The following is a 23,338-nucleotide window of genomic DNA, read 5'->3' on the forward strand; positions in this document are numbered from 1 at the left end:
TAAAGATAGCATGCAAGTATGACAACATACGTTCGTAGTAACCTTAACGACGCACGCCCACCGCATTTGCTAGAACGTCAGTACTTATCTTTCCATCTTTGACGTCATCACACACCTGTTTCCATAGATACAATCATTTTTTTCATATATCCTGCTCCTCAGGAAAGTACCTTCTTCAATTAGCTGACATGAAATGGCCACAAATAAGCTCATATGAGCCAAACTTGTTTTCTAAGTCGACTCCTAAAAAATACGGTGATTTTTGAAACGGCATCACTCAATTGCGCTATATAAATAAAGTTGTATTGTATATGTGCCGCCCCTTACTCTCATCAGTCTGAAATGTGGCAGAGTAACTTATGTTCTCATTGAATAAAAGTTGTTTTTAAATCATTCGGATTACTATAAATCCACTACATTGAGTTAGATATACTCTGAATATTTTACTCTTCTTACAAGTATAAATTTGTTTCGACAGGGACGAAATATTGTCTTTTTCTGAGTATAATTTTCTACAAAATTTACTTGGGGGTGGAATTTATTAGTGTATGTCGTGATAACTTGGCTCGTACTGTAACACATGAATCGTCCTGGAAAATTTAAGGAAAGAATGGAAACCCAACTGCCGTATTCTTATCCAGTGCTTCCTCTTTCTACCATGCAAGCGTAAGTTATTACATCATCCCAAGTTGAGCAATGAAAAGGCTTCGAACATTGTGCAGTGGAGATTGAAGTTTATTTGCAAACAAAACGTAATAATTTGCACCCAAAATTTCAGAACATGCAACCAAAACTACAATATATACAAAAAAATTTTGTTTCATCAGAACTTTTTTTTTGTTTTAAATTTCACATCTATTATTTTTTTCAGATAAATTTTTTTGTTTGACTGCACCCAAAAAACTAATCTAAATAAAAGCGATTAATTTTGGGCCTTCCACTTCTGTCTACTGCATCAGGGTTTTGTTCCTATTAATCGTCGCCTGAATTTTCCTTTGGATCGTCGCCTGAATCTTCCTCGGAATCGTCGCCTGAATCTTCCTCAGAATCGTCGCCTGAATCTTCCTCTGAATCTTCCTCTGAATCTTCCTCTGAATCTTCGCTTGAATCTTCCTCTGAATCGTCGTCTGGATCTGCTATGCAATCATAATCTTCATCTGGACTGCGTTCTGCAAAAAAACAAAAAAAACAAAAAAAAAAACAAAAGTAGAGATATTTATGGATGTAGTTAAATTAGACAGTGGTGGCATAGCGCAAGCGCATTTCATTTCAAATTCTGGACACGGAAGGTTTCTCTGGAGGGAATCTCAAGAATCTCCCAAAGTCTCTAAGATCAACACAAATTGTTGCTGGATTGGTTGCACATTGCTTTTCGTTGAAAAATAAGTTGAAGACTAATTATACAGTTCAATACACTTCCACAGTACACAGATTTTTGTTAGGCGTGTGTATCAGAATCAGAATGCCCTTTATTCTCATTATATTCAGTGTACAATGAAATCACAGCGCTTCCCTTGTCCAGTGCATATATAAAAAAGAGAATGAAATAATAATAGATAAAAATAAAAACAAGCAAAAAGAGTGTTGAAAAGGTGTACTGTGTGCCACGTTATGTTACAGTTCTATAAGGCACACAAAGAAAGAAAAAAGCCATGCCCAAAAATACACACGGAGTCTGGTATTTTGCTTTGACTTGAGTATTGTTGGGTAATTTTGGCCTCGTACACAAGGGAGTTGTTTGTACATTTTGTATTTCTGTATGATTGCCAGAAGGCGTTGGCAGTCGGTGTTGAAAGACTTTGTAGTCAACTCTTAAGTGGTGATTGTCGATTTGGCGTCAGTTAACCGATGGCACAATTGGTATTTTATTTCGTGTCACCAGCTGGCAGCAGGGCGCCAATCGGTTGTCGGTCGTGCTCGGGTGGCTGTGGTTCAGCAGGTAGAGCGGGTTGCCCTGTGGCAGATGTTGTCTGAACTGTTCCAGTCTTGGCTGTCTTGTTTTGCTTTTGGTTCTAGACTGCCAGTGAAACACAACAAAACAATGCTAGTCTATGCTGAAATGTGTCCACTTGTTAGCGACTTTCATTTATGAGTATTGTTTGTTTGTTTCCTTTAAAGGATATCCCCTTGATATGCTGCATATAATTTTCGAGGGCGTCTTTGCATGCGAGACAGATGCTAAATTGTTTTGCAATTTAGTTGATTATCTTGTGGGTGGAGCTGCGCAGTAACGTTTGATGACTCGACATAAAACAGGAATGAGTTCAAAAGAATGAAGACCCGACAAGTCTTTTGTTTTTACTTTATGCACAGCACTCAATGCACAGTTTATGTCGTGTTCCATAATTGTTTAATTGATTTAAAAAGTAATTAGACTCTTGAGTTCAGTTGTCTGCCTAGGACACCTGCAAGATTTTTTGCATGCCTCTGACCGGCATGTGGTTGGCTCACAATCAAGGTGAGGTTTGGAGTTTTCTTTTCTAAATTGTGAGGCTATTGAATGTAATACAGTGAAACCCCGCTACTTCGCGGTTCACCTTTCGCGGATTCAGTGCTTCGCGGGTGTAAAAAAAATATTCAAAAATTAAAAACTTTTTTGCCCGGCACGATCGGGGTTCTCCATTCGCTCCGCGGGGGCATTGTAGTTTCGCCGAGCGGCACGACGGGGCGCTGGAGCGGTTAGACGGCCGGCGTGCGCCGAAGAAGAGCGTGGGTGAAGAGGAGAGTGGACGAAGAAGAGCACGTTCCCCCGGGCACAATTGGGGGCGACGTTTCGCGCGGTTCGGACCGTACCAGAGCTCCGGCCGGCGTGCGTGGCAGTTAAGCCGAATAGGAGCACCTTCCCCGGGCACGGGCGGTGTCAAGCGGCCCCTAAGTTTAACCGAATGGAAGCTCCGGAGGAGGAGGGCGGGCGTGCGTCACAGTTAAGCCGAAGAGGAGCACCTCTTCCGCCCGGGCACGAGCGGAGCGCGAGGCTGTCAGTTATGAATGAATAAATAAATAAATGAAGAATGCCACCTTTCATTTCACAGGGCACACCAGACGGCGTACCAGCAGGTAAAAGTCGAAGTAATTAAATAAATACAAAAAGAAGTTATTGAATAAATACAAAAAAAATGGCTGGGGAATAAAAAAATAATAAGTTTTCATAATAATTTGTTTTTTTTTGTTATAACATGAATTTCACTCTCTCTCTCTCTCTACCCGTATTCTATATGGTGTACTGTATACAGGGGGGTATACTGTATACCTGTATAGGTTTTTTTTTTAGCATTTTTGAAGGGGTGCCGCTACTTCGCGGATTTTCAGTTTTCGCGGGTGGTCTCGGTCCCCATTAACCGCGATAACCGGGGTTTCACTGTAGCGTGTTGGCAGAGCATGGGAGCAAAGTTTGATGACATGCGAGAAAACGAGATTCTTTTTTTAAAATGAATTAATTATTTTAGTTCATGCCCCAAATCCAGTGTGAAAAATATTTGGTGGTCATGTCTAAAATGTGTAGCCCCACAAAAAAACTCTCAAAAACCAATGCCAAAATGGCACGAGAGACGACCAAAATCTTTCCCACCGAAATATTCCTCCTTCTAATCCAAGGTTGAGCACGAACAGAACCACCCAAAAAAATATGAAAAGAAAAAAAAGATCACACCCAAAAAAAGCGACTTTGGTCTTAAACGAAAACCTGTTCTAACGATTTTTCATTCTTTGTAAACAAGTAATAAAGTGTTGATCTTTACCGATGGAACGATCGAGCACGACCACCAGCGTCAGCAGCAGAAAGATGTTGTGGGCTCTCATGATTTCTTCTTCGCAATCCAGTAAAATGCAAGCTTGATGTATGCCGCCGATTTTGAACCAGAGCTCTTATTGTGTCTGAAACTCCTTAGCTTTTTCCGCCGTGTGTGACAACGTCGCTTCTCTTTCATCTAGTCATGTATATTAAATTACGTCACACAAATGACAGGTGAATGTTGTCTGTTCAGCGAGTTTAGTCATCTGCTTGTTCAGTGAATCACTTGTCCATGGGGAGGGTGAGGCATCAGTATAGTAGTACAGAAGTGCAGTATTATGTTTACATTGCAAACGTTTACATTGTCATAACAAATTTCAGTTATACAATAAAGTGATCAGTATTAATTTATTTATTTTTTTGCTGAAAAAAGGAGTGAAACTATTAAATTGTATTCACATTTCACGTTATGAGCTGCTACAGCAATGCTTTGTCGCATGAATGTCATGCGCAGTAATTCTCTCTGTTCCGGACTATGTAGGGCGGAGCTTAGCGTCAAAGTCGCTCATCATTTTCAAGGGTTCGCCTTAAAATTGGGTCTTAGTGCTAGTGCTCCGGTTAACTGTAATTGTTGCTTGCCGTGGTGTAGAAATGTGGCGCATTGTCTTTATGGTTTTCTGTGAGTGTAATGTACAAAAAGAAACAATTCCTGCATAATAATTCATTATTGTAGTATGATTGATTAAAAAAATTATAAAAAATGTACACTGTGTGATATATATATATATAAATAATTATGATTACTTTTTTTTTTTTTAACTCAACTACGAATGGTTATTTTAACAAACGCATATGCAAACATGTTATGAAGACACCCGGCAACCTTTTCAAATGCTTGAGACCAGGAAAAATTTATTCTGACATTTGAATCACTTCCTTGTAATCTTCCTCCGATTTTTTTACATAAGTTCAGTTGGCACTTGGAGGCAGAGCCTTGCGGGATACTTTGTCATGTCGTTCAGCTACTGATGGGGCGCTCGGAGGAATTGGACTGTGCACTCTCTTTAACTGCAAGGGAATTGCCGAACTTTGGGTGATGTCGTTAAAGTCTGCATTTGCACTATTAATATGTAGTCTAGATGCGGGACTGGTTCTCTGGAGCCTCTTGAGTCCCCAAAAGTCTCCAAAAACAACACAAAAGTGCGGCCATGTTTTTATGAACCGTCGAACGTCGTGCGTGACTTTGCCTTAAAGTTCACTGATCATTCCAAGGAAGCACCTTGAAAATGGGCCGAGAGGACTTGTTTATGGCGTAATCATGGTTGCTGTTTGCCGAGGTGGACCATGAACGACCACATTGAACCAAGGGTATTTTGACAGTAATAAATGTAGAATGGAACATCTGTACATTCCATTTTAATTTTTTTTTTATAACAACAAATGACCTTGCCCGTCTCCCCGTGTTTGACATCTAAAAATGTGCCTGGCTAAAAAGACCTTTAGTTATTTTGACGAAATCTTTTACAGACTTGTTAAGAAGACACATGTGAATCTTTGCAAATCCTTGAGCAAAGGAAAGGTTTATTTTGAGATTTTTAACTAAATCCTTGGAATCTTCCTGTGATTTCTACATGAAATCAGCCACCATGATGTCCGCCCCCACTTTCAGGCATTCTGAGATTTTCCAGGTGGGCTTTTTTTACTGGTAGATCACGTCTTGATTGGATGCCCGGTGGCAACGGCTCTGTTTCAACTGCAAGGAAAATTTGAAAACTTTTGATATGTTTGCATGCAAATGATTAGTCATGTCAGAAGCATGCCATGCTAAGGCCGGTGCCGGAATCGACCGCGTGACCACTGCACTGAGAGGCCATCGTGCTCACCAGCCGTCCATCATCCTGCCACAATTAAAATAATCTAAAATAATTTGATTCAAACGATTATCAGCCTAGGTAAATGAAAAGATGGCGTGCATTAAAACAAGAGAAGAAAGGATTGATTCATGAGAATGTGTCTGTAAACATCCCTGTTTTCGGACCTGATTTGAATGAACTGACAGTTTGAGCAGCCCTCTTGTGTTCTGAGAGTTTGTTCCACAGGTGAGGAGCATAGCAACTAAAGACTGCTTCACTTTGTTGGGTTCTGGTTCTGGGCACACACAAGAGACCTGTCCCGGATGACCTGAGGGGTCACATGCAACTAGATTTTAAACATTTTTGTTCAGTCCTCAAAGCTAATATCCCATAGGCACATTAAATTTCAATTCTGAGCAGTTGCATAAAAAGTCTGACAAACCAATGCCATCATTTTGATTTGGCGGAGTCAAACCTCCCCTTTTTTTAGTCGTTATATTTGATCTCAGTCACAGTTGGAAGAAAAACATTCACATCTCCGTATTGCACATTCCGTCATTCATTTTTCCGGCTTCCCAAATTCTGCGTCCCTAAAAGGAATCAAGAACATACCGACATTATCCTTGGAAAGAGCAGGCACTGCCACCAGCACCAGCAGCAGGAAAACGACAACTACCTTCATGATTTCTCCTTCTCAATGTAGCACAATGTGAGCTTGCTGTATGTCACAGATTTGAACCGGAGGTTATTTATACCATGCTGGGTGTGTTTGAGCAATTTCAACAATCTACCACGTCAACCTCAAGTTGGAATTCATTCTTATTATTTAATCCTTGTTAACACTCCTGGCTATTTTTTTTTCTAATGACATTATACGCTGCTGCAATAATATGTCTCATAAATGTCACATTGCAGGTGTTGGGCCTAAATCTTGTAGCTCTTACACCGCTAAACCAGGGTAGGTAAAAATTGTTTGATTGATTCGCCGCAATACTATCAACTAAAATGTCAGTTGGATAGTGTTCAATTTAAATTTGGTACCGGGAATTTTTCCTCAGATATGGAAATCTGTTACATTAATTGCTCTATAGCACGGAGAGCGAACAGAGGGAAAGTCAAACTGTGAGTCCAATTCGATTTGATGAAACACTTACCAACATATACATTTTTTATGAATGAGGCCGGAGTGCAGAGGGACTGACCGTCAAAAAAGGGTCAAGTGCCCAGCTCTGCCAATTAGTACTCCCATAGTAAGTGAATTGAAAAAAAAATGTTTTTACACACATTTTAAATTACGTACTTGATGGATTCCATTTTCAATCAAAGCACGCTTATAAGGAGAATCTCTCGACAAGCATCACATTAGCTGACTGAAAATTGGTTGTTTATTATTGACAACAGAATGATGCTGGGTACAGCATTTTTAGATTTTAGTGATGCTTTTCATGTAGTAGATCATAATTTGCTGCTTGCCAACCTTTCTGCATACAACTTCATGCAAATTATCTAATCTGTAGATCACAATCAGTTTTTTTTTAATGGGATATTTTTCCTCCCTGAAACAATGACAGTGTGGTGTTCCTCAAGGCAATTGTCTGGGACCACTGCTTTTTTCACTTTTCATTAATGACATGCCTTACGTCCCTTAAGCGGTGCAGTAGAACTCTCTATGTAGACGACTACAGTTAATTACTTATTTATACTACCACATTGCACCGAAGTTTTTTTTTTTTTTTTTACAGTAATAAATGCACAATGGAACTTCTGTATACATTTTTCTCACTTTTTAAAAAATTTTTTTAACACACGATTATCTTGCCCGTCTGCCCGTTTTTTAAATCTAATGTGGTCCTTTGGTTTAAAAATTTGACTGGCTAAATTGGGCTCTTTCGTTGTTTGACAAAATCTTTCACAGACATGTTATGAAGACACCTGGAAGTCTTGGAAATGTTTGAGCGTGGAAAAGTTTATTGTGAAATTTTAAACTCTTCTTTGGAATCTTCTTTTACGTAAAATCATCCGGTTTGTGGTTGACAACCATCGTCAGGATTTTCCAGTCTTTCCATGGAGTTTTGTTCGGGTAGATCACGTCTTGATCGGATGCCTGGTGGGAGTCCTGGTCTGGCCATCTCCATATTTTCAACTGCAAAGAAAATGTGAAACTTTTGTTTATGTGTTTATTTGCGCAATTGAGTTGCAGTCTTGATGCAGGGTAGTTAAATGGGCGAAGTCTCAGAAGTCTCTGAGAAAAACAAGAAATATTGCTCGATTTCTTGCTTGTTTTTTTTCGTTGGAAAAAAACTGAGAACTTGTCATAAAACCCTTAACTTTAGAAAATTCAATCCTTGAAGCCTGTGTTCTTTCAGCGCCTGAAACTTCGTTTGCATGCTTACACTGCATGGCTATAAACAGAGCATATCACTTGACCCTTTTTTGCCGGTCGGTCCCCGCCCCGACTGCCCAGCTCTGGCTCTAAGACATAAATTGTGAAGTTGACACAAAAAGAATGGTTGATATTGGTTTGTTATAAAACATCTGGTGCTGGGTTCACTTTTTTTTTTCTTTTTTTTTTCAACAGGTTTGATTAAAGCGTGCGGCACGGTGGCCGACTGGTTAGCACGATGGCCTCACAGTGAGAGACAGCTTCGGGCGTGGGTTCAATCCCAGCTCCGGCCATCCTGTGTGGAGTTTGCATGTTCTCCCCGTGCCTGCGTGGGTTTCCTCCGGGTACTCCGGTTTCCTCCCACATTCCAAAAACATGCATGGCAGGCCGATTGAACACTGTAAATTGCCCCTAGGTATGAGTGTGAGTGCGGATGGTTGTTCGTCTCTGTGTGCCCTGCAATTGGCTGGCAACCAGTTCAGGGTGTCCCCCGCCTACTGCCCGAAGATAGCTGGGATAGGCTCCAGCACCCCCCGCGACCCTAGTGAGGAGAAGCGGTACAGATGATGGATGGATGGATGGATGATTAAAGCCACTGTAAAATGCTTGTGGTAGAAAGCCTGTTAAAAACAGTTACAAGAGGCAGTGGTGGTTTGCGTGCAGTTCCGCTTGCCACCACTGGGGGCTGTCAACACTTAGGAGGATGTAGGATCGAGAGTGGTGGTGAGGATGCATAAGGGCGCTTTTCTTTCCAGAGACACTGCACAATGTTAGTGGTGGGCTCAAATATTTTTTGCTTCTTTTTTTTCTCCACCACTGCCCAGTACGTGATTAGCAGGCTTGAATGTATCTTGTTTTAGTTTATCGGTTTAGTTTGGGCTGGTGACCGCCAGTTACTCTATTATTTTGTTGTTTCTTTTGATCATCTTGAGCGTTGCCTTTTTGGATATGGCAACCAACCTTTGATTTGCGCTGGCGCTTCTGATTTAACTTTTGGCCTGAGTCTCCAGTCCTGTTTCTTTGTTGTTGTTTTTAGTTGGACAAAAGCTGAAGCTGTGGCATTTGACCTCACCCCATTTTGTCCCTGGAATCCCTTTACATGTTGTTCTCTCTTAATTAGTCAAATAGGCCATAGACAACACCTCTCAACAATTTTGAGTAAAATGGTGAGTTGTTTTTCTGACACACATCCACGAAATCTCATTGCCTCAGATGTTTAACTCAATTCAGACAATTATGACAATTATGGCAAAATAAATGTGGATTATAGCTGACATTTGATACATGTTCTGAACCACATCAAAGGCTCAAGAACCCATGCCGGAAAAGATACAGGATATCTGCCATTTTGCCGTCATTATCTACGTTCGGGTCCCTCATAGAAACTGATGTTCGAGATTTCTTTTCCCGGTTGCTACCAAAATTGAAGTATGTATCTTAGACAGGCTATTACCGGCTCGTTTTGTCAATTTGCAGGGGTCCTTCAAATAAGAACTCCTTCAACTGGAATATATCTATATTATTTTAATTCACGCCCTAAAGCAAGTGTTTTTGTTCTCGAGATGGGATAGACAACGACATCGTGGACAGCGACCCTTTTATCCAGCTTACTGTGTGAGTGTTAGGAATGATTTTCTTGACAAATGAAGAGTTTCGCGTAATAGAGTGTCGATTTCTTGTTCCTTTGGCGTTCGATACTGTTTCTGGAACAGTATTGTAGAGTGTGGTGAGTTTATTGTGCTTAGTCTGACGTCTCCTGAGATGATGGTGCTTGGCTGTTGCATAACGATGTGAGTCCGCATACGTTTTCATCTCGGTTTTAGCCTTTCTATCTTTTGCTCTGACTTGATGATCCAAACTGTTGGGAGTGCGTATGGCTGTTGGAATCTTTATACCAATTGCCCCCGTGAAATAGCAGTTCATCGACTGAAGCTCCTGTAGTGTTGCGTGTTATAGATCGATATTCTCAAAAGAAGATGTTGGACTTTTTAGCTTGAGGCTATTGGGGTGTGATTTTCTGATGATGAAATTCAAGGTATGTCGCAAACTGAGCTCTGTTAAAAGACAGCGCATTGTCAGTTCTTAGAATTCTGCGTATCCCAAATATGGAACATTTTTTCCATGACGTGTGTATTCATCTACAATGACGAGCAAGTAGTCTCATGTTGGGTGAGGTCAATGGAAGTCTGCTTTCAAGCTGTGCCAGCGGGCTTCTGGTAGCTCAGTCATCTGCTTACAACAACATCAATGACAAGACAGACTACAACATCATGGACAGCGGCCCGTTGATCCAGCTTACTCCCCCACGTAACTAAAATGCTGTCCACTGACTGCAGTTTCAAATCTTCACCAACACAGGGTGCTAACACACTGCGTAACGCCATGGAATCCTCATTCACTGTATCCACATTTTACAGTTGCAACGCCACTTTTTTAGAGTTTCGGCTTCGTCTTGGAATCAAAGGCAGCTTAACTCGTTTTTTTCCTCAGACAGGGCGGACTTTAGATTTTTGATTGAGACTGACGCCAGTGCTACTGTGATCAGTGAGGAATGCAGGTGTTGAACTTCCTTCTCAGTTTCCTGGAGTGCCACGCCTGCCGCACACAGAGCGAATGTAGACAACTAGAGACGCAGAGCTCCCGAAAAATGTGGGGAAAAAAAATCTGGAAACGCTTCAGTAAAAAAAAAAAAACACAAGCGAAACGTGCGCGGAAAACAATGCAACGTGTAAAGTCTGTGTTGCATTGCATACAGAAAGCACTGGCACAACATTCAGGTTTTATCAAGTGTGGGAGTTTTAGTAACCATTTACTTAACCACACTGGTAAAGTTAAAATCAGAGCATCCGATTCTAAGAAAATGTCAATACAACTGAAGGAATATGAGTCATCAAATTTGTTTCATATGACATATTGCAAAAAATAAATAAATAAATACGTTAAAGAATATTTTCAGAGAATTAAAAACTCAGTCAGGGTAATGTTAAAGATGCTTCAAAAGCAGTAAATTCAAAGTGAAATTTGATATGTAGTGATGTATGATGTGTTTGCCGTCTATAATTTGAGCCTTGTTTGCATGAAGTGTAATTTTCTTCTTGTTATTCTTGTTTTTACGGCAAACTAGTGAGAGGGAAATTAAGCTTCAAGTTTGCTTCATGACCCAGTTGTTGTTTTTGTTGACTCCTCTAGATGGGACTATTGGTCTAAAGAAAGCAGTTTAAGAAATGGCAAAGTCAGTGTACTTTCAACTTAATGTTGAACAGAGTGCGTCATCTCGTGTCTAAAAATACAAGGACAGGTTCTTGAAGCAAAATTGACACTTAATTCTCTCATCACTATTTCAAACACAATGAAAAACAGGATTCTGTTCAGTTTTCAGTTACCTGAAGCCAGTTTTGCTTTAGTCATGTCTGTCATGAGTCGACCCACAGAAAAGCTTCAAAATGCATGCCCAAAAAGACGTACATTGGTAGTCTGCTGTAATACTCCTAAGCAGCCATTTTTTGTCATTTCCAGATGTGCTTCAAAGACGGTTGTCATAAAGATTTTGTGCGATTGCCATTTCTGAACGACATGTACTGCGTGATAGACGGGTGATACAAAATGGCAAATGGTCGCACGTTAGCAGTTCAAATTGGTGGCTCACCCACAATCACAATCTCAAAAGTTACTTTGGTCTCGCTCGCTGTTGGAAGAAAAGTAAACATTGACTTCTCAGTACTGTACTGGAGTTTTCCGACCTCCCAAATTCTGGTGCCCCCTATTTAATTATTTCTTTTCAAATGTGTCCCTATCAGAAATGGGGACATACCGTCGGCATCCATGAAACAAGCAGTCACGGCCACCAGCAGCAGCAGCAGGCAGACGACGTGGGCCCTCATGATGTGAGCTCGCTGTGTGCCACCGATTTGAACCAGAGAACATTTATATCATGCTGGGTCACTTTGAAAGCTCTAAAAAAATAGTAATCCGCCCCGTCTACTTCAAGGTGGAATTCATTATTTACCTTCTGCTCGCATGCCATCCGGGCACCAGTTTTGCGTTCTAATCCCATTATCGCAATTTTTAAGTGTCATCTCTTTGTTCAGGACACTATCAACTTTTATTTGTGTACCATCTGATGTTGTGCAGTGCTTGGTGTCAAGATTTGATGATTGTTTTAATGATATGCCTTCAATGGAATGGGGTGGACGGACTTGTTTACCGCTTGGTGGAGTCGAATGGAATGAATGGCAAATACCGGTACACTGAAATTTACATAATCTGGAATTCGAACACCAAATATTTAAAAACAATAAAGGACGTCTCAAAGCTGTATAAATGCACAAATCAATGCATTACAGTACTTTCAAAAAATAAATGAGTAGAAAGTACCCTCAGGAATCTGCAGAGAAGATTCTGTGTGTTGATTCTGTGGGTACCTATTCTTGATCCCATTTCTTGAAAGTTGATTTTTTTTTTCCCACAGGCATTAAAGAGCAACCTGAGCTAGTCATCATAAACCAACTTCTAGTAATCATCAAGTAAGATTTACTTGCCTATCCAAAACACTGCAACGTGGTTATAAAATAATCATAATCAATATTAATTATTTGGGCCCTCTTATTATTTGTGTTTATTGTATTTTCCGGGCTATAAAGCGCACCCACATATAAGCCGCAGTACTATTTTTGGAAAAAAAAGATATACAAGACGCACCGGGCTATAAACTGCTATAAATGACTTTTTTACTGCATGTACAGAACGATTTTGTACTGTGAATGCACTTAAAGGTACATAAACAGATTGTTAAAACACGGCAAAAACTTTGCTAATTAAAACCGAACAGACCCAAGAGAAAAACAAATCGAGATTTATTGAGCGTATTTTCTGAACTATAGAGCGCCCCTACTGGTGAAAGATAAATCCACAGAAAAGCCACACCGGTGTATTAGCCGCTTAGTTCAAAATCTAGCAAGAAAAGTAGCGGCTTATAGTCCGGAAATACTTATAAAGTGCAAAACTACTTTCTATTTGATGATTTTACATGAATTTCATGATTTTACTTTTAAGTTAATATTCGTTACAAGCTTCATAGTATATAGCTGAAGTAGAAAAATGTGATCAGCCGTGATTAATTACAATAAATTAAAAAACTAGATCCCTTTTATGAATTTTGAAAACATGTCTAAACATGCCATTCTGGTTAATTTTTGTGTTTGCGTAAAATGAGTGAAACAGCAAAGTCCCCCCCGTTTTTCCATTCTGGCAGAGCTCAGGCAACGACCAATCATGGCGCAGCTTCAGAAATTATTAAAAAAAACATACAGTGTATATATAATGTAGAAATAACTCTATTGTTTTTTAAAAAAAAATATTTGACACATTTTGTAATTTTCACACTTTTTATTTCCTTGGGTTTAAAAGGGCCCACCTATTGTGTTATTTTGACAAAAGCGTTCACAGACATGTTATGAAGACACCAGGGAAACCTTTCAATTGTATAGGCCAAGGAAAAGTTTATTGTGATGTCTGAAACTCTTCCTTGGAATCCTCTTCAGAATCGTCGTCAAAATCATCCTGTCGCACTTCTTCCTCTTGACCTGGGGGATTTTGGCTTATGTTGATCACGTGTTAAACGCACTCCTGATTCGATTCCATCCACGGCCCATATGTCGGACTCTTCCAGATCAACTACAAAGAATTTGTAGAGCTTTTAAAGTGAAACGCAAATTAATTTTCACCATTTTCGCCTGAGTTGAATTGCCTGGCTGGCGCAAGGCCAAAAATTTTTGAGGTAAGCTCAGATGTTCGATTCAATTAAGACAATTATGTTATCACAACTGACATTTGGTTACATCAAAGTCTCAAGAACCCGTGTCAAGAAAATCACTGGATGTCTGCCATTTTGTTGCGAAGCGGACATTTTCTACAATTCCAGGGTCCCTCATAGACAAACAGTTCGAACAGATTTTGCTAGCAAATTTCAATCACGAATAGAGGCTCATGTTGACAATTTCCAGGGGGTCCTTCAAAAACGAACATCCTGCATCCCACGATGTAGAGGAATTTCTTGCGGCGTACGATGATGCGTTGTCATGCATTATTTTCACACCTTCAGGCACCATAAACAGCCAACCAGCTCTCTCCTCATGAATTTGTCTCAAAACATGACTCCGCACCTGCCTGCTGACATTGCCGCCTCTTGCATTGACCTTTTATAAAAATCAGAGAAAAAAAAAACATTTGCTTCATAATTCACCATCAGCATCCACGGAACGGGCAAGCACGACGGCCAGCGCCAGCAGCAGGAAGGCGACGTGGCTCCTCATGATTTCTTCTTCTCAATAGAGTACAATTCGAGCTTGTTGTCTGCCGGCTGGTTTGAACCACTGATGTTTTATATCATGCTGGGTGTGTTTCAATCATTATGTCATATGCAAAGTAGGTTTAGTCATCTGTTTGGTCAAGTATCAACATTTTTGGTTGTACCATCTAATGTTGGGTGGAGCTTGGCATCAAAGTTTGATGATTATTTCGAGACTATACTTTGAAAATGTGGCGTGAGAGCTTGTTTAACTTTTGCTTAAGTGTGGTTGTTGTTTGCTATGATGTATATAGGCTGGTTTATTCTTAGGGAACTCTGTATTGGTGTGTCTTGGGGAAAAACATGCCCAGTTGAAAGGCGAAGCACTCGATTTACCCGACATTCTACATTCCTACATTCACCTATGGTAATGAGCTGTCGGTCGTGATCGAAAGAACAAGATCCCAGATCCCAAAAATCCAGGAGTATCCTCTGCAGCTTGTCCGGAGTCTTCTTGAGGTGTTCCGGGCATTTCCCAGCAGCAGGACACCCTGGGGGTGACCTAGGATACGCTGGCGGGACTTTGCTGTCTCCTGGATGGCCTGAAACACCTTGAGAAGCCTCTGGAAGAGTTGGAAGAAATGGCTGGGGTGAGGGAAGTTTGGCCTTTCCTGTTGAAGCTGCTGCCTCCACAACCCAACCCCCAGATAAGAGAGACATATTGGATGGATGGATAAATATGTCAATTATATTTGACATTTGATACATATTGCGAGTAGACAACACACATTTAACGAGAAACCATGCCCCCGAAAAGACAAGGTTAGTTTGCCACTTTGCTTCAAAGCAAACATTTCAGGGCCATCTTGGACGTTTACAGAGTCAAAGGAAATCGTTCTGAAGATTTTGCGCCATTGCGACTGCTTGATGGAGAGGTGATGCAAAAATGACAAGTGGCTGCATGACGGCTCCCAACGATGACTCACCGTCACCCCCATCTTTGTTCCTCTTGAAAGTCTCATTGCTTTGTATACAATACCACAATTTTATTTTTTAATTTTTGTATTTATTTATCAAGCTGGATCGGTTGATGAAAGCTTATGAAGACATCTGGGAACATTTTCAAATGTTTTCAAAATTTTATTGTGAGTTTTGAAAGTCTTCCTTGGTATCTTCCTCATAATCGCCCTCAAAATCATCCACTACTGTTTGGGTAGCCTTTGCGTCGACGTGCAATTAAGAATCTTTTCATTCTTGGTTTGACTTCTTCCTCGGTCCCTTGCTCGGACACTTCCTCTTTTTCATCTGCAATGACATTGTAGGACTTTAGTTCATCATGGTGAGAATATTAATTTGCAACATTCATTTGCAGTCTAGATATACAGTGGATTTTCAGTGAGAGTCTCAGAAGTCTTGAATAACAACAGAAGATGTTGCGAGATTTCGTGCTTGTTGCTTTTCTTGGAAAAAAATAATTGATGACTTGCCGTACGACATTTAAAATTTTGAAAAGTGTCGCGAGCATGCTGGAGCCTATCCCAGCTGTTTTTGGGCAAAGGGCAGGGCACACCCTGAACTGGTCGCCAGCCAATCGCAGGGCACACAAAGACAAATAGCCACGTGCGCTCACAATCACACCTGCGGACAATTTAATGACTGCTATAAAGCCTGTTCATAAAGAACTATCAATTATGTTGGATACAATAGCAAAACGCGAAAGTCGAGTTGTCTGTCCGATGTACCTCCAAGATTTTTGTATCCCTCAAATGTTTAATTAGATGAAGAAAATTCCATCAATTACATTTGAGAGGCAGCATGTCTTGTGTAGACACACATCAAAGTCTCAAGTACTCGTGCCAGAAAAGACAAAGAAATGTTGGCATTTTTGCCTCGAAACAAACATTTTAGGGCCATTTTCCAGATCTCGTCGTTCTAAAGATTTTGTGGGATTGCTACCATTTTAGAACAACATGTACTTCGTGATAGAGAGGTGATGCAAAATGCCAAGCGGCAGCCAGAGATGACTCACCGTCAACCCCAACTTCATTCCCGATTCCTGTTGGAAGAAAAATAAACATTCATGTCTCAATGTTTTGTTCTACTAATTTTTAATATTTTAAAAAGAGAGTTGTTCATAAAAAAAAAAAATGCTTGCAATATCTAAATGTCCGAGTGCAAATATTTGATTTCTATACTCGCGGTACATTTCCGTCCTTGCTTAGTCTGTCCTTTAAAAAAAACAAAAAAAAATTACTTGTCCTCCGTCCCCAAAATGGGCGTCCATCCGGGACGGTTGGACGGATTGTTCCATCCCTGGGTTGGGATGCCCTTCTCTAAATATGAATAGTGAATTGAACTTCACACTCCATGGAACAAATTTGAATGATATTTTCTGCTTGATGAACGGGTGATACAAAACGGCAAATGGTCACATGTTGGCAGCTCGTGGCAGATTGATACATTTGACGACTTACCAGAGATGTCATCCTCAAACTCAATGTTCTCTTCGGTGTCGCTCTCTGTTGGAAGAAAAGTAAAAATTCACTTCTCAATACTGCGCCAACTATTGCTTCTCATTGTGTAACAGCTTCTTGAGACGATTCTGATTTCCTGCAAATTAATTCAAGCAGAGAACTTGGAAAAACGTTTTCAAGACGAACGAAGCCGCTATCAAAAAAGCGGTCCTGTGTTCAAATAAAATTTGAGCTGCTGAGATGTTTTGGGTTGGAATAACTTTTCATTTCAGCAATGACAACCTCCTAATGCTGCAAATTCAATAAATGACTATTTTCAGTTTTTACAACCCCAAAAATATCTTGGAACACTACTTTACATAATAATTTGGAACAGTGAAAAAGAAAATCGTTTACAAAAACATCATTAGGAGGTTGGTTTAAAAATATTACAATTCTTTTCTAACAGTTGACAAAGTGGAATGCGCCAACGCAGTGCGAGAAATAGAGAGCATACCGTCGTTATCCATTGACCAGGCAGGGACGGCCGCAAGTGCCAGTAGCAGGAAGACGATGTGGGTCCTCATGATTTCTCCGTCGAAATGCAACACGATGTGAGCTCGCTGTGTGTCACCGAATTGAACCAGAAATGTTATTTTTATGTCATGCTGGCCCGTCAGGGTGTGTTTAAAACATCTCAACCATCTGCCCTATCAACTTCGAGGTGGAGTTCATCATCATTATTTATCTCGCCCTTGCACTCCAGCCTGACACTAATATGTACAAGTAAATGTTAATACAAGCTCCTAAATACTCGGGGAAGCGCTTCAAAACAAGTTTGCTGTGTTTTGGGGAATTCCATGCAAAACGGCAGCTACTGTCTTGTTTTCTAATCACATTTCAAATTGTAAGCGGCAGCAGCAATATGTCACATGACTGATATGCAAATCAGGTTTAATCATCTCTCTGTTCAGTACAGAATGAACTTTTTGGTGTGCCTTCTCATGTTGGGTGAAACTTGGCATCAAATTTTGCTGATCATTTCAAGGGTACGCCTTGAAAATGGGGTGTGAGGATTTGTTTTCTAATTCCCTGCGGTGGTGTAGAACTGTGCCACATTGCGCTGATTTAAGGAATCCGAAAGAAAATTCATGCCAAATAGCTGTATACTGAAGTTTACACAAGCTGGAATTCTGACCTTTTTGGTTTCTAAAAAAGAATTCGCCTCTAAACCAGGGGTGGGTAAAAATTGGTCTGATATTTAGAAAAAAAATCCATACATAAGCAGTGTTACAGTGTTTGTATTTACTCTATCGTTAAAAAACAGCTTTGTAATAAAGCAAAATGTAAATATTTTTTTTTCCGTATTTTGGGCTGGCCAGTGGCCCTTCCAAACAATGTATGATTGGGTGAAAACAAAGAAGTGAGAAATGAGATAACAAATAAATGGTAATGTGTGGCAATTATTTTGGAAGCTTGAACAGATTAACGGCATTTCATTTAGTTTCGATGCGGAGATTATTGACTTGAAATTCATAAAAAAAAGGCTGATGGCGGTGCATATTTAGGAATATTTACATTATATAGAAAATCTTTCAGATTTTAGGCAAATAACCTTGCCTCACAAGTGTGCCCACCTCGCTTGATGAAAGCTTTCACAAACATGTTATGAAGACACATGGAAACATTTTTAAATGTTTTTAAAATTTTATTGCAAGATTTGAAACTCCTTGGAATCTTCCTCCAAATCAGCTCACTTTTGGAATCTCTGGGTCAGCTTGTCATTAAGAATATTTTCCTTCTTGATTTGACTTCTTCCCCGGTCCCTTGCTCGGACTCTTCCTCTTCTTTATCTGCAATGAAATTGGAGAACTTTAGTTTATTGTGGTTAAAATATTCATTTGCACCATTAATTCGCGGTTTGGATTATTAATGAATGAAGATCTTCTTTAATGTTGACGGGAAAGGAAGTGTGTTTGTAATCAAACACCTGGTTGTCGATCATGTTTTTTAAAAGGTGTGAGTACATTCACTTTAATCAAGCCTGTTCATCAATTATCTTGAGTACAATAATGAAACTTAAGTCCGTTTTCTTTTTCTTTTTTGTCTGGTGTGCCTCCCAAATATTCCCTCTGATGTTTAATGAGATGAAGAAAATTAGATCAATTATATCTGACATTTGGCACACCTCAGTCATAGACACACATCAAAGTCTCACGTGCTCATAACAGAAAAGACAGAAATGTTGCCATTTTTGCCTTGACGCAAACATTTTTTAGCCATTTTCCAGATCTCCTTCAAAGACAGTCGTTCTAAAGATTTTGTACGATTGCTACCATTTTGGAACGACATCTACTTGATAAACAGGCGATACAAAATGCCAAGCGGCAGCATGATGGATCCCAACGATGACTCACCTTCCACCCCATCTTTGTTCCCACTCCCTGTTGGAAGAAACATAAGCATTCATTTCTCATTGCTTCATCAGAGTTGTCCGACCTCTCAAATTTGTAGTGCACCCCACTTTTTCCCCCCATTATACATCATAGGTGTCAAACTCATTTTTGTCACGGGCCACATCGTAGTTATGGTTTCCTTTGGAGGACCACTATGACTGTGAACCAATACACTGCAAATTGATAACTCATTTTTAAATCAGAAGCCAGGAAAACTGTCTTTGTTCTCAGCTTTTTCAATCTTTTAAAAAGGGAGTTGGTAATTAAAAAATGCTTACAATATCTAAATGCTATTAAAAGTGACGCCAATTTGCAATTTTTGGTATTTTGCAAGAAGCATGAAGTCGGCGCACATGCTTTGGCAGGCGGGCCACATTAAATGATGTGGCGGCCCGGATGTGGCCCCCAGGCCTTGAGTTTGACACATTTGATCAGAGTTGGGCACTTTACTGTGTATTGCCGCTCGATCCTCCGTCCACGATCTGGGCACCTGTTAGAGTAAATGTACATAAGTTATCCCATATTTACGATGGAATATATATATGTGAAAATGAATGCTTCAAAGGCAGTCGTTCTAAAGATTTTGTGTGATTGCTATCATTTTTGAACGACATGTACTTTGCGATGCAAAATACAAAGCGACACCATAACGACAACCAAGGATGACTCACCGTCAACCCCAACTTCGTCCCCGCTTCCTGTTGGAAGAAAAGTAAACATTCATGTCTCATTGCATTGAATACCGTCAGTTTTCAGATGGCTCATTTTGAAATCAGAAGCCAGGTTCTTCTAGTAATTTTCAATCTTTTAAAGGGGGGGTTGTTAATAAAAATAAAAAAAATGCTTGCAATATCTAAATGTCCGAGTGCAAATATTTGATTTCTATACTCGCGGTACTTGGCCCAGTTAGGGTCGATTACAAGGATGGATGAAAACACGCTTCGGTCCTTGCCTTGTCTGTACTTTAAAAAAAAAAAATAATAAATTCTCGTCCACTGTCCCCAAATTGGGCATCCTTCTGGGACAATGTGACAGATCGTTCCGTCTGTGGGACGGGATGCCCTTCTCCGCATATGAATAATGAACGGAACTTCACACTCCATGGAAGAAATTTGAATAACATTTCCTGCTTGATAAACAGGTGATACAAAATGGCGAATGGTCACATGACTGCAGCTCGTAGCAGATTGGTAAATTTGATGACTTACCGGAGATGTCATCCTCAAATTCAATGTTCCCATCGGTGTCGGTCTCTGTTGGAAGAAAAATAAACATTCACGTCTCAATATTGTGCCCACCATTACTTTTCAGTGTGTAACAGCTTCTTGAGACGATTCCGATTTCCCGCAAATGAATTCAAGCAGAGAAGCTGCAAATAAGAGGTCCTGTGTTCAAATGAAATTTGAGCTGCTGAGATGCTTTGGGTTGGAATAACATTTGATTTTAGCAAATACAACCTCTGTAAATTCAAGAAATGACTCTTGTCAGTGTTTATAACCTATAAAATGTCGAGAAACACTGCTGTGCATAATAATTTGGAACAGTGCATTAGGAGATTGGTTTAAAAATGTTCAGTTGTGAACAGTTGGTGACTTGAGTGCCACTTGAATAAAGTATGAACACGAATCATCAAAAAAACAAAAAAACATTTACATAACAAAGAAGAATGCCCCAATGCAGTGCGAGAAATAGAGAGCTTACCGTCGTTATCCATGGACCAGGCAGGGACGGCAACAAGTGCCAGCAGCAGGAAGATGATGTAGGTCTTCATGATTTCTCAGTCGAAATGCAGCACAATGTGAGCTTGCTGTGTGTAGACCAAATTGAACCAGAATTTATACATCTTTCTGGCCCGTCAGGCCTGTTTGAAACATTTCAACCATCTGCCCAATCAACTTTGAGGTGGAGTTCATCATCATTATTTATCTCACCTTTGCACTCCAGCCTGACACATAAAAGTGCAAGTACTATTAACGGACATCTTTATCTTTATCTTTATCTTTAAAAGGTAATTATAGGATCCTAAATACCTGCGGAACCGCCTAAAAACAAGTTTGGTGTGTTTTGGGGAATTTCATGAGAAACGGCAGCAAAGAACTGGTCTTGTTTCCTAATCACGTTTTAAATTGACAGCACACATCAAAGTCTCAAGTACTCGTGCCAGAAAAGACAAAGAAATGTTGGCATTTTTGCCTCGAAACAAACATTTTAGGGCCATTTTCCAGATCTCGTCGTTCTAAAGATTTTGTGGGATTGCTACCATTTTTGAACGACATGTACTTCGTGATAGAGAGGTGATGCAAAATGCCAAGCGGCAGCCAGAGATGACTCACCGTCAACCCCAACTTCATTCCCGATTCCTGTTGGAAGAAAAATAAACATTCATGTCTCAATGTTTAGTTCTACTAATTTTTAATATTTTAAAAAGAGAGTTGTTCATAAAAAAAAAATGCTTGCAATATCTAAATGTCCGAGTGCAAATATTTGATTTCTGTACTCGCGGTACATTTCCGTCCTTGCTTAGTCTGTCCTTTAAAAAAAAAAAAAAAAATTACTTGTCCTCCGTCCCCAAAATGGGCGTCCATCCGGGACGGTTGGACGGATTGTTCCGTCCCTGGGTTGGGATGCCCTTCTCTAAATATGAATAGTGAATTGAACTTCACACTCCATGGAACAAATTTGAATGATATTTTCTGCTTGATGAACGGGTGATACAAAACGGCAAATGGTCACATGTTGGCAGCTCGTGGCAGATTGATACATTTGACGACTTACCCGAGATGTCATCCTCAAACTCAATTTTCTCTTCGGTGTCGCTCTCTGTTGGAAGAAAAGTAAAAATTCACTTCTCAATACTGCGCCAACTATTGCTTCTCGTTGTGTAACAGCTTCTTGAGACGATTCTGATTTCCTGCAAATTAATTCAAGCAGAGAACTTGGAAAAACGTTTTCAAGACGAACGAAGCCGCTATCAAAAAAGCGGTCCTGTGTTCAAATAAAATTTGAGCTGCTGAGATGTTTTGGGTTGGAATAACTTTTGATTTCAGCAATGACAACCTCCTAATGCAGCAAATTCAATAAATGACTATTTTCAGTTTTTACAACCCCAAAAATATCTTGGAACACTACGTCCTCCACCCGCACGCTGAGCACCGGTTCCCCTGAAGGATGCGTGCTGAGCCCTCTCCTATACGCCCTCTACACCTACGACTGCAGCCCAGCCCACGGCAACAACACCATCGTCAAGTTTGCTGACGACACGACAGTGGTCGGTCTGATCTCGGAAGGTGACGAGACAGCCTACAGAGAGGAGGTAAAGAGGCTGACGGCTTGGTGCGAGGACAACAGACTGCAACTCAACACTGCAAAAACAAAGGAGATCGTCGTCGACTTCAGGAGGAACAAGACGATACCGCCCCCCCTCTGCATCGAAGGCGTGTGTGTGGAGAGGGTCCACACGTTCAAGTTCCTGGGAGTACAGATCTCCGACGACCTTTCTTGGACTCACAACACCACAGCAGTGGTAAAGAAGGTCCACCAGCGTCTGCACTTCCTGAGAGTCCTCAGGAAATTCTACCTGGACAGGAAGCTGCTGCTGGACTTCTACCACTCGTCCATCGAGAGCCTGTTGACGTAATGTGTCTCCACCTGGTACAGCGGCTGCACTGAGGCGGACAGAGTGAGGCTCCAGAGGACAGTCAAAACAGCGCAAAGGATTATTGGCTGCCCTCTCCCCTCACTGTCGGACATCTACACCGCCCGGTGCCTCAGAAGGGCTCGCAACATCGTCAAAGACAATACCCACCCAAACTCCCACCTGTTCGACCTGATGCCCTCTGGCAGGCGCTACAGATGCATCAAATCGAGAACCAATAGACTGAGAAACAGTTTCTTTCCGAGAGCCATCTCTATTCTGAACTCTCACACACACACGAGACCACCCTTACCTTGCAGAACAGCATCGTGATGTGTTTTTATATACCCTTCAGTATTATTTTCCATTGCACTCTCTTATTTATCTAATTTATATATTTGTCTGTATTATTGTTGTATTGCACTGGAGAGGGGAGCTCTCTAATCTCGTTGCACTCTTGAGTACAATGACAATAAAGGGAATTCTAATTCTAATTCTACTTTGCATAATAATTTGGAACAGTGAAAAAAAAAATCGTTTACA

At 40.5% G+C, this 23,338-nt stretch overlaps 2 protein-coding genes and 4 long non-coding RNA genes across 16 annotated transcripts in view; 2 read left to right on the forward strand and 4 right to left on the reverse strand.

The window, feature by feature from the left end:
• The window catches only part of LOC148330040 (arylsulfatase I), a 70,600-nt gene that overhangs the window by 6,306 nt on the left and 40,956 nt on the right, over positions 1-23,338 (forward strand). The window lies entirely within an intron of this gene.
• camk2g2 (calcium/calmodulin-dependent protein kinase (CaM kinase) II gamma 2) overlaps positions 1-23,338 on the forward strand; it is a 100,847-nt gene that overhangs the window by 6,301 nt on the left and 71,208 nt on the right. The window lies entirely within an intron of this gene.
• Positions 715-3,985, reverse strand: LOC148330042 (uncharacterized). The gene is made up of 2 exons (XR_015845094.1): positions 3,738-3,985; positions 715-1,169 (listed from the first exon to the last, which is right to left on the reverse strand). It is a non-coding gene; the product is annotated as an uncharacterized LOC148330042 (long non-coding RNA).
• On the reverse strand, positions 7,530-12,062 carry LOC148330043 (uncharacterized). The gene is made up of 2 exons (XR_015845149.1): positions 11,778-12,062; positions 7,530-7,726 (listed from the first exon to the last, which is right to left on the reverse strand). It is a non-coding gene; the product is annotated as an uncharacterized LOC148330043 (long non-coding RNA).
• Positions 16,587-21,516, reverse strand: LOC148330044 (uncharacterized). Its single transcript, XR_015845000.1, has 3 exons — positions 21,495-21,516; positions 17,223-17,328; positions 16,587-16,771 (listed from the first exon to the last, which is right to left on the reverse strand). It is a non-coding gene; the product is annotated as an uncharacterized LOC148330044 (long non-coding RNA).
• LOC148330045 (uncharacterized) lies at positions 18,458-20,990 on the reverse strand. The gene is made up of 6 exons (XR_015845158.1): positions 20,863-20,990; positions 20,370-20,414; positions 19,833-19,859; positions 19,612-19,651; positions 19,123-19,149; positions 18,458-18,558 (listed from the first exon to the last, which is right to left on the reverse strand). It is a non-coding gene; the product is annotated as an uncharacterized LOC148330045 (long non-coding RNA).

Source organism: Idiotropiscis lumnitzeri, chromosome 9, assembly GCF_059441095.1.
Source record: "Idiotropiscis lumnitzeri isolate Australia: NSW breed Sydney's pygmy pipehorse chromosome 9, RoL_Ilum_1.0, whole genome shotgun sequence".
Lineage (NCBI taxonomy): Eukaryota > Metazoa > Chordata > Actinopteri > Syngnathiformes > Syngnathidae > Idiotropiscis > Idiotropiscis lumnitzeri.